Source organism: Peromyscus leucopus, chromosome 7, assembly GCF_004664715.2.
Source record: "Peromyscus leucopus breed LL Stock chromosome 7, UCI_PerLeu_2.1, whole genome shotgun sequence".
Classification (NCBI taxonomy): Eukaryota; Metazoa; Chordata; class Mammalia; order Rodentia; family Cricetidae; genus Peromyscus; species Peromyscus leucopus.
The window spans coordinates 74,172,300-74,184,303 of NC_051069.1; positions in this window are offsets into that span (position 1 = coordinate 74,172,300).

The following is a 12,004-nucleotide window of genomic DNA, read 5'->3' on the forward strand; positions in this document are numbered from 1 at the left end:
TGGTCTCCCTACCTGCCCCATAGTGGTCAATACACATGCTGATGTTCTGTTCTCTATCTACAAAGTCTCCAGGACAGTGGCCCAAGGAACACATGGTGCATCCTATTACTGGCCTCTCTTTTGCATACTGTCTGCATGAAAACCTGTTGGTACTTAACAACCAAATTACCCAAACTCAGCAGTGTAAAAATGAAAAGTTGTGCCCCTAATTAAAGCATTAGAAAGAGGCCTTACCCTTTCAGAGGAGGGGAAGGGGGATTGGGTTGTGAGGAAAGGATGGGGAGAAGCAGGAGGATGGATGAGAGGGGGAATCTGTGGTTGATATGTAAAATAAATAAAAAATTCTTAAATTAAAAAAAGGAATATGGCTTCCTTGAGAATGATTCTTTTCCATTACTTTGGGCTCACAAGCATATTTGAGCAGCTTGAGACATCTTAAAATTTAATATTTTATTCTTTGTGTCTGTTTATTATTCCTGTCTAAGGAATATGGCTTCCCAAATAAAATGGACCAGTTGGGACTGTTATTCACCTCAAAAGCTGTCCTAGGGAAAGCTAAAAGGTTTTGTAACATTCTCTACTTTTGTCTCCTTAAGAAAGCTAAAGAAGGCCGGGTGGGTGGTGGTGCACACCTTTAATCCCAGCATTCGGGAGGCAGAGCCAGGCAGATCTCTGTGAGTTCGAGGCCAGCCTGGTCTACAGAGTGAGTTCCAGGACAGGAAACTCTGTCTCAAAAAAAAAAAAAAAGAAAGAAAGAAAGAAAAGAAAAGAAAAGAAAGCTAAAGAAACTCTGAAGAACTGAAATAAAAGTTCTGTGATTTTCATGCAGTGTGTGTGTGTGTGTGTGTGTGTGTGTGCACCAGTGCACTCTTCAACTTACACATTTGTCTGCCGAAGTACTGAAGGCAAAACCTACTTTACTTTTGGGAAGCAACTATGGAACAACATGGATCTTGACAAGGTCCCAAACCTAACCCTCTCAGAGTTTTAATTTTTTTGGTATTCCCTTAAATATGATATTTCATCAAGGTTATATGAGATTTGATATTTTACATGAGTAATAAGTACATGATGATCATATGTTTATTTTACTTTCATTGTAAATATTTGATAAAAATCAATTCTGTTACTATTGCTTCTAGGCATTTACTAACTTTCATTAAGAATATTTTTTCATTTCTATGTATTGGTCACTAAAAGTTAAAGTAGTAGTTCATTTATTTCAAATTTCTGAAAATTAGGAAATCCAGTGATTTTCTCTAAAGTATTACCTTCTATCCAACCTACCACAAATTCTATTTACATTCTTTTAAGGTATTGTATTTCATTTCAGACTTGAGATTTCTAAAACACACAGAATACTTGGGAGTCATCATATTTCAGCTACATTAAAACACAAAGGTATAAAGAAGTCATTCACAAGCATTTCAACTGCAAAGATGTCTCACAGATTACTAGAGATGAGTTTGAGAGAGATCTCCAGCACCCCTTCCTCAGGGGAAAAAAGAAAGAATGAAAAAAGTGAGATAGGGAGAAAGAGAGGGAAGGAGGAAAAGAGAGAAAAAAATAAGAAAGAAGCAACAAATAGCACAGAACTCATGCACTAATTCTTCAAAATGATTGCTGCCCAGTTTTATCCTAAGAGTATCTTTCATACCTGCTGCATGGCATTATCAGTAGTAAAGAGCTACATAAGATTTAGGCCTAAATTTAGGAACTCTGTCCTGTTCCTTCACTATTCTAGCAATCTCAGAAGGATCCCACCCATAATAGGCAGAAAGTACAGGTGTATCTTAATGGCACACTCCCCACTCTCTATCTCCTTCCCTCCCTCCTCCCCTCCTTCCCTCCCTCTCTTTCTCATATCACAATCTCTTTTAAGACCATAACTTAGTTTTCTTTCAGTTGAGATAAATCTTTCCAACTTTGCCATGCCATGGGGACTCTGTGCATTGACAGTAATATCCAGAGCCCTCTTTACCTGGTAAAGACATCATTAGTCCCCTTGCTTTCTGTACTGTCCCCAGCATGGACATTCTTGGGGAAGTGAAGGAAGCTAGGTTTGAGAGCCAACTCTCTAAGATTCTCTGCCAACAGTTCTAGATGTGAGCCGGAATTGTCAAAGGAATTTCTACATAGGACATCTAAAAAGACCTGCAGGTCACAGTTGGATTAAACATTTAGTGATGGATATGTCTCAAAACCCAGATAAAATTAAAATTACTTAGTCCTGGCAGAGATGGAAGTCCTAAGTACCAAAACCAGTGGTGAGGGATGAAGGCAGTAAAGGCTGAAGAAAAACCTATACTCACAGATGTACTTTGGAAAACAACAGTTTCCAACCAACATATGGCATGTTAATTTTTCCTAGTAATTACTGTAACGACCACCCCTCTGGTTTTCTCTAAAGAAAAAAAAATGCAACAACAGATCTACTGGTGGAAAGGAAAGTCAAAAAGAAGTTAAGTAACATTAAGAGTATGTCCAGCAAGCTCCTAAAACCAATTAAGTTACAAATAGGCCAGGTGGGTTAAACAGAGACTGAGAGCAAGACAGAAGAATTGCTGGCAAGACACATATCCCAAAGTATTAAGCAACAGCATACTTGGTGGTCTCTGCTTAAAACTATTGAATGATATATAATCCCTTTTAGAATACATTCAACCTGTGGACCACAACCCCTTTGGGGGTCGAATAACCCTTTCATGGGGGTTGCCTAAGACCATCTGCATATCAGATATTTACATTAGGATTCATAAGAGTAGCAAAATTACAATTACAGAGTAGCAATGAAAATAATTTTATGGTTGGGATCACCACAACATGAGGAACTGTATTAAGGGGTTGCAGCATTAGGAAGGTTAAAAACCACTGGCTTAGACCTTAACTTCAGTGTCTTTTGGGAAAGAAAGTAGGGGGGTATCTTTTTTTTTTTTTTTTTTTTTTACTAAGTTTGATAACTAAGCACTGAATTTTTACTCACTCTTCCTCATATGTTTACCCTATTTGAGTATCTCTCTTTCTCTACAGCTAATCTAAACCAACCATCTTATGAAAGAAAAACCATCACATTGTCCCATATATTGTCTGCAGGTTCTATGCTTACTGAACACAATTTGATGCTGGTTCACACATATATGACATTTATCTTTGTGAATAGGCTTCTTAGTTTTCCCTTCTCCTACTCACATGGTCTGATTGGAAAGTCTATCAGTTCCTCCTTTTACAAAGAACATGTAAACCTGAGCACAGGCAAGAGAATAATTTATGTGACTAAAGGGTTTTCTTAAAATGTGGCAACTGGGGTACAAAAAGCAATACACTGCTATTCTGTGCTTTCCTTGGAGTTTATGATGCTAAAGCCTTGACTTTTGGAAAGTAAATCCCAATGTAAAGATTCCTCTGACAAAATAGTCATAAACTAGCCATAAGGCATTCAGTCCTTTAGCTTCTCCTTTTTCTAAAAGCCTGAGAGAGAATGGACTACAGAAAGTGATGCATTTTGGAGTTTTGTTTAACATTGCAGCTTCTGGACTGAGGATTATTTATTCGGGTCTGTCTTAGTCTGGTCTTCTGATAAGACCCATCTGATATGAGTCATGCGGGTAACATGACTGGAATCCACCCCACCCCACCTATATCTTATAAACATGCATTCCAAGACACCATCTTCCAGATAACACTTCTGCCCACCGCAGTGTTCATATAATGCATTTCTCCAGGACAAGAAAAACCCCTTTCTCACACTACAGATGCTCAACTACAGCCACAGTCTGGTACTGTAAAATATATTTATGCATTCTTTCCTACTGTTGTTTCTGGAGTAGGAGCTCTGCCTGAACATCGAACCTTCCTAACCACAAAGACAAGATCTTTGACTTTCTGCATAGTTATGACCATGCTTAGCAGTATGTTAAAGTAATCACCATGTCACATATATACTGAAAAACAAATACTTAGAAATATGAAGGAAAATCTACAAGTATGCGGCAAATCAACTTGACCACTTGAACAGTTTTTTTGTTTTGTTTTGTTTTTAAAAAGCAGTCTTGCTAAGAAAGAAAGATCACTTCAAGTCCTTCATACTGCTAATCCTACTCCCTGGAGACTGAAAATTCATCTTTTGGCAGCACAAATGAGCTGAAAACAAAACTGTAAAGAGCTGACCCACATATCTCATTAATTAATTACAGTTGCGTAGCTCTCACTGGTCTTGCCACCTCCTGTTTAAACTTCCAGCGGCTCTTGCAATAAAGAAAAGTGATACACGGTGTTTTTTTAGCTAAAATTGAGGGTTTTTTTTTTTTTTGCAGTTGTTCTTACTTTATAGATAAAGATTAAGCCTACAGAAATCAAATGTCCTCAAAGTCCCACAGGTTGTCGAGAAAAAGAGCAGAGACTTGGCTGTGGATTCACCTGGCCCCAGATCCAGGGATTGTCCAGCTGTAATTTCCTGTCTCTCTAAAAGGGATTTAAAACAAGGTAGGAAGACTCAGGGAAAAATTGGCTAGTGCAATCACTATAAATTTCTGAATACAAAGAGATCATCAATGGAATTATGGTTGTATGAAGCCAAAGTGGAAGAAAGTAATTCCTCTGGTGTGATATGCTTTTTCAGAGTTTCATTTGTAGTATCTTGTATTTCTCCAATACCTTTGAGACGAATGTAGCATCAGACATTTCTACCATCCTTCAACAATACTTTCCCCAGAAATTATCTAGTCTAAGAAAGGAGTAAGAGATGTGAACTCAGGGCTGTCACAGATGAAGGTGAGTGAAGAGGGGACTCTGAGAGCAAAGGAAAACTAAAAAAAGTTAGCACTAAAGGACTTTGGTTTTAGTATTATGGAAAAGGATATGTGTAAATACTTAAAATAATCTCCTAATCAATCATTCTTAGCTCTCATGTTGACACAGAAGACAAGAGTGCAGAAATAGAATCCAGAAATGGAGGCTGGGAAGAATCCAGAGACAGGATCCTTTGTACAAAGAAAAGTGTTTGAAGTCACTCAAGGATGACATGGGCGAAACGAAGAATGAGTTCTATTTCACAACAGCACGGCAACGAGGAGAACACTGTTCCTTCCTTGCCAGTCTTTTTCTTCCACAACTGTACACTTGAAGAAGTTTCAGAACACAGTGTGCCCCCCTGAAAAGCTCCCTAGCCCTAGCCAGTGCTGTTATCGGAAACAGAAATTACGTAAAACTTTACTAATAATAGCCAGTGTTAAGTGAACACTTCCAATGAGACATCCTAAGGGCCAGCTCATGATTCATCTTGTGCCCTTCCCCCTCTGGGATGACCATGGAAGGATGCTAGAGCCTCTGGTAGCCAGGGGTGTCCCTCTAGAGACCACATTGTTTTGCTGTGTACACACATTCATCTGTCTGATAACCCACTAATGTTTGGAACTGTTTGTTACCACAGTGTATTCTAGCTCAGCAGCTCTCAAAGTGAGGTACTGATTGGCAACATCCACATGAATGTTGTTTGGAATGCAGCATCTGAGGTCTCACTTTGTATCTAGTGAATTAAAACTCTGGGTACAGGGCCCTAGACACTTTTTTAAACACTTCCAACCAATACCTATACATAGCAAGTTCTAAAGATACTGACTTACATTTACCAATAAAACACATCTACAAGAAAAAGCTTGTTATTATTCCACTTACATTTGAGAAAACTGTAGTCTAAAAAGATAGTCTAAATGAAAAAGAAATCTCACAAGATGAACTCAGGTGTAGCCATCTGAAGTCAGATGTTCATGTATTATTAACCATCCTGCTGTCACAATTTGTATGGAAGTATCACCATGACTATGATCTTGTCATCTAACCTCATTAGGAAAATTAAACTAGAAACCATTAATGATGTTCATCATAGAAAACTTCCAGTCACTTTGCCTGTCATTACTACTTTCAAATATTTATATTTTCTTCATACCAAAAGAAACAAAATCTATAAGATAATGTTATCTCCAGTATGATGATCAAGAAAGAACTCTTGTTATTACTCTTTTAGAAATAAATATTTGTGGCTTATAAGATGAGCAAGTTTAAAAGGTGGTAAGAATAAAGGACAGCTGAAATCACAGCTGTAGACATGGTGTTTACAACACACCCTTATGACTCAGAGAGCAAGAAAGCAGTGTCAGAGGATGGAGAGGGGTTATAAACTACTATCCTCTGAGCAGGAGGGCAACTCATAGCAGCTACATGTACTGGCACTGGTCCACAGAGGTTGTACCCTCCTAGCAGTCAATTATAAAAGGAACTCACAGGATCAAATCACTTACTACTCAACTACCGATGACAAATGGATTCTGGGAAAGGGGGAGTGATGGCATTTTGGTGTGCATTCACTGGTGAGCCTGCCAGGCTCTTACAAAGTAGTTGCAAACTTAGGGTCACACCAATGGCCTTGGTTAAACTCTGTGGGACACATGGAACATGAACCTTAAAAGGTCTTATTAATGAAAACAAACCCGAAGCCAGGTATTGGGGTGAACGCCAAAAGATTAGAGAAACAGAACCAGCCACAGCTTCCTCACCTCACCAATTCCTCAGCTGATCTCATTTCCTCAAACTGGAAGCCTCTGTGTCCTCATCCGAAAGGATCTCAGCTGAACTGCTGCTCAAAAGCCTAAAAGTTTAACAGACTAGTTCCTGGTTTTCATGCCTTATATACCTTTCTGTTTCTTCCATCACTTCCTGGGATTAAAGGCATGTGTCACCATGCCTGGTTGTTTCCAGTGTGGCTTTGAACTCACAGAGATTCGGATGGATCCGGATGGATCTCTGCTTCCAGAATGCTAGGATTAAAGGTGTGTGTGCCACCATTTTCTGGCCTCTATGTCTGTCTAGAAGCTGTTCCATTCTCTGACCCCAGATAAGTTTATTAAGGTGCACAATATATTGCAGGACACAATATCACCACACACACAAAACAAACAAAAGCAAAAGAAACCCAAAACAGAAACAAACTAGTAAATAAAGTAAAAAAAAGTATTTATAAGGGAGACTGGGATCCAATAGTGGTAGGCAGAAAATAGAAGGTTCGGGGTGGAGAGTAACCATAATGAATATGGATGGAAGTGCAAAATGACAGTATTTACTTACACAAAAGAAACATAAAATGTATCAGCAAGTTGGTGTTTGTAAATAACCCCCCCCCAAAGGATTATAAAGATTTTTCTGAGGTTAGCTGTTACTCTGGTACTTTTACTTGCCTTTTGTGTTGACATAACCTTGGAGTTGCCTTTTCTTGGAAAAAGTGTCCCAAAATCACTTCTGGACAGAAGTATCTTGTAACCCTGGTGTGAATTAAAGCCAGTTCACAGCAAACAGGAACTGAAAAAGACAGAGAGATGTGAATGAATTTAGAGACATCAGGTACTGCATTAGGAGACACAGAACCTTACAGTGAATGGTAAGAATTTAACCTTCACTCTGACAAAGCCATAACGTGGTGTCCATGAAAAAGTATTCTGTGATAGTAATACCATGAGTCCAGTAAAGGTCATTTCTTCACTGTATAATCTTCAGTCTTCAGATTTTATTATTATTTTTAACTATGTGTATGTATGTGTCTCTGTCTAGACACATACATACACATGTCTCTGTCTAGACACATACATACACATACTCATGCCCATGAGAGGAGGTGCCCAAGGAGGTCACAGGCATTGGACACCTAATAGCTGGAGTTACAGGTGTACCCAATGTTGGCACTAGGTACCTAACTCGGGTCCTCTGCAATGGGAGTATATTTTATTAACTGCTGCAACATCTCACCAGTCCCACATCCTTACTTTTTAAGTGCAAAAATGCAAAAAAAAAAAAAAAAATGTTGCTTGTACCATTGAGTAGACGGTGACACTACTAAATACTGTTGAGAATACTGAAGGCAGACTAGGTGTGCCCAAACAGAAAACAACAAATTGAGCTAATGCCATGCAATTTGAAATTCAGAAAGGACCACTCAAATGGAGTTTCTCAGAGTAGAGTTGAGAAATAAGGGTTCGTATCTCAAGTAAGATATTAAACATCATATATCTAAGAATCAAGCCTGAGGACAGGGAGATGGTTCAGTAAGTAAAGGTACATGCCACTGAGTCTGATCACACACTGATTCCTGAGAACTACATGGTTGAAGGAGAGAATCAGTTCCTCAGTTCTCCTTAAACTTCATACATGTGTTGTGGAATAAGCCCCTCCCATAAAACATGGGCACAAAATAAATGAAATGAAAATTAACCAAATCCATGTCATACTTATGAATCCTATGGTTAAGAATATAAGTAAACAGTAGAGGATTGCCTACCCCATCTCAGACTTTCCCATCTACTTATTACAATGATGTAATCTCTTCCCTCCGTTCTCTGGCATGCTTTGTCCTGTAGCTGTGCAGCTAGAATCTATGAGCCATTTCTCAACATATTTTTTTAATATCATGTGATATGTTCAGATTTAGGCTTATTACAGATTAATAACAAATGCATAGAAGATGAAAAGAAAGAAACACCAGAAGACAGGCAGGCAGGCAGGCAAGAAGAAAGGAAGGAAGGAAGGAAGGAAGGAAGGAAGGAAGGAAGGAAGGAAGGAAGGAAGGAAGGAAGGAAAGAAGGAAAGAAGGAAAGAAGGAAAGAAGGAAAGAAGGAAAGAAGGAAAGAAGGAAAGAAGGAAAGAAGGAAAGAAGGAAAGAAGGAAGGGGAAGGGAAAGGAATGGAAGGAGAGGGAAGAGGAGGGAGTAGAGGGGAAGGAAGGGGAGGGGAGAGAAGGAAGTGTGTATTCATTCATCTTTCTGTGACCGTTATTGTGCTTCTGTTTTATGTTATCACATTTTCTTCCACAAACCAAATGATGTAGCTGAAATCAATACATCCAAGAGATGACTCACTTTCTTGAACTATTGAAAAATAGTTCACTCAAATCTCAAGAATCACCTTTTCCCTTTTTATTTCTGGAAACATAAAGCTGGATATTTTAGTAATTGAGTAACTGTATCTTTGCTTAGTTTAATGGTAAATTTGAGCTAATGTTCAAAATTAGCAGATTGAATCATAGTAAGCCTTCTCTGGCCAGGCTTGTTAAGTTTCTAGTATGCAGACACACGAAGTCTACTTCATGGGAAATCTACCCACCTGCCAAAGGCACAGCGCCATACTCTGTACAGTGTTGTAGTTCTAATAAAGAGTGATTTGTCAATTGAATCTGACTGATAGATTAAACCATGTCTAATTCTAAGGCACTGATTATAAAATGAATACTTGAACTTGGTTCAGAACTATCAAGCATGCTTAGAACTTCAATTGGTTAATCCTGTTGGAATCTTAGTCTCTCAAGTCCAAAGTCACGGAAGTATGTTTTGGCTTTAATATGCAGACATTTTTCCATTGCCACAGCCTTTTCATTTAAAGTAATTTCCTTGAGAAATTTTTTAGGTCTTAGAGACTTATTAAGTAGTATCTAAAACTAGTGTTTCCATGAGATTATTGATAGGAACTCTATTTTAGCTCAAGGAAAATAATAGTTTATATTTTGAGTTATTAAGTCATAGCAATATGTTTTCATTTTAATATGTCCTCCAACTTTTTTTCTCATTGATAATTTGTTGCAGAATATTCCTTTATACTATGTGAAGATGTGTCACTGTGATTGGTTTAATAAGGAGCTGAATGGCCAATGGCTAAGCAGGAAGAGGTTAGATGGGACTTCTGAGGACAAAGAGCTCTAGGAAGAAGAAAGGGGGAGTCACCAGCCGGATGCAGAGCAAGCAGGAGATGCAGGAGGAGAGGCAAAAGCCACAAGCCACATGGTAGCACATACATTAATAAAAATGGGTTAATTGAAGTTGTAAGAGCTAGTTAGAAATAAGCCTAAGCTAAGACCGAGCTTTTATAATTAATAAAAAGTCTCCATGTCATGATTTGGGGTCTGATGGTCCATAAAAGCCTGCTATAGTAACTAATGCTTGTTTAATGATATCATGGATAGCATATTACCACATTCCTCTTTAAACCTAACAAACATTAAAGTAGAAACATTTGTCAGCAGATACCAAACAGATCTTTTAAAACTAACACATGAATTTTTAGGAGGAATTTTATTTTGCTACTTAAAGATGTTTTACAGTTTTAAAAAAGAAAGCTGCCCATCACCAGAGTAGGTCAGTTCGGGCTGTCTCTCAACCATTGCCATCAGTCTATTTTGGGGTATTTCTAATAGTCGTGCCAAAAACCCCATCCAAGGACTGAGGAATCTGGATGCAGAGATCCACAGCTAGGCCCCGGGTGGAGCTTCGGGAGTCTAATTAGCGAGAAAGAGGAGGGTTTATATGAGCGAGAATTGTTGAGACCAAGGTTGGATAAAGCACAGGGACAAATAGCCAGATGAATGGAAACACATAAACTATGAACCAAAGGCTGAGCAGCCCCCAACTGGATCAGGCCCTCTGAATAGGTGAGACAGTTGATTGGCTTGATCTGTTTGGGAGGCATCTAGGCAGTGGTACCGGGTCCTGTGCTCATTGCATGAGTTGGCTGTTTGAAACCTGGGGCTTATGCAGGGATGCTTGGCTCAGTCTGGGAGGAGGGGACTGGACCTGCCTGGACTGAGTCTACCAGGTCAATCTCAGTCCTCGGAGGAGGCTTTGCCCTGGAGGAGGTGAGAATGGGGGGTAGGCTGTGGGGGAAGGGGAGGAGGGCAGGAGAAGGGAGAACAAGGGAATCCATGGCTGATATGTAGAACTGAATGGTATTGTAAAATAAAATAAAAGGAAAAAAAAAGAAAGCTGCATAAATTGATCTGTGTGAACAATTTAGCAAGAGAATAATAATAAAAATAGTTGTATTTAAGAATTTGACTGTGTGCTCAATGTGATCACACAATAACTCATGACAGGTAATTCTTAGGACTCGGCTTGTATTCCCAACGACAGCTCAGAAAATCAAGGAAAAACAAGGTGATTACTACTATCAATGATCATAAATGAGGAAGTAAAAATGTGAACAAGGTAGTCAGAATCCATCATGGGGCTTTTAATCCCAACACCACACTGTGTTTCAGACAAAGCAAAGTAAAAATAAAACAAAGGAAGGCATGATGCTCTGTACTGAAAGATCTAAGCACTTATGTTTTCAGCAAAAAACAACAGAAAAGGGAAAACAACATCAGAATGAGTAACAGATGGGACATCACAACACTTTAATAGAAACATGAATTTAGAGCTCAAAATTCTGTATTCCCTACAATGTAATTAAATAGGTTTAGAATAATCTGTGACATTTTTACTTTCAAATGTTATTTTGTGAGAGAGGAGATATCTGTCATAATTTTAATCAACACATCTCCAAGGATGGCCAAATTAGTGCCTGGGAGATGACTTATAGAAGGAGTGACTAAGAATTCCAATTGTTCAAGAAGAGTCCCGGCATTCCACTGTGGTGATAGTTCACTTCCCATGACCCCACTTCTGGTCTCAACCTAAGCTTGTTGAATGATAAATGTCATCATCACCTAACATAGCCACACCCTTAGTTTCTTTTTTTTAAAAAAGGGGGTGGGGGTGGAAGGATAACTCATATTCTGCCAGAAGTAATTTTTATTTTCCAACTTTTCCTCATAGAAAATTGATGGCTTCCATTAATTGGTCTGGTGTTCAATGTAATTATAAGTAAAGCTCAGCTTCTCAATAAGATGTATAAGCATTTAAGAATCATGCATTAACTTTCTAGAGCACCTAATCAAAAGTATGGAAGAATTCAATCAAATTCCCAATCTCCTCTAGATCAAGTTTAAATGAAATTGTGCTTTTAAGAATTTTATCGGGCTCTCTCTTCTCTCTCTTCCTCTTCTCCACGCACGTGTCTCTCCCACAGGCCTGCGTACCCTCTGTCCCTTTATCTCTAATAAACTCTTATAAGCGGATTCTGTCGTGTTTCGTGACACTTCCTTGCAGGGTAAGAACACAACGCAGCTAAATAACTAACATTTTGGTGCCGAA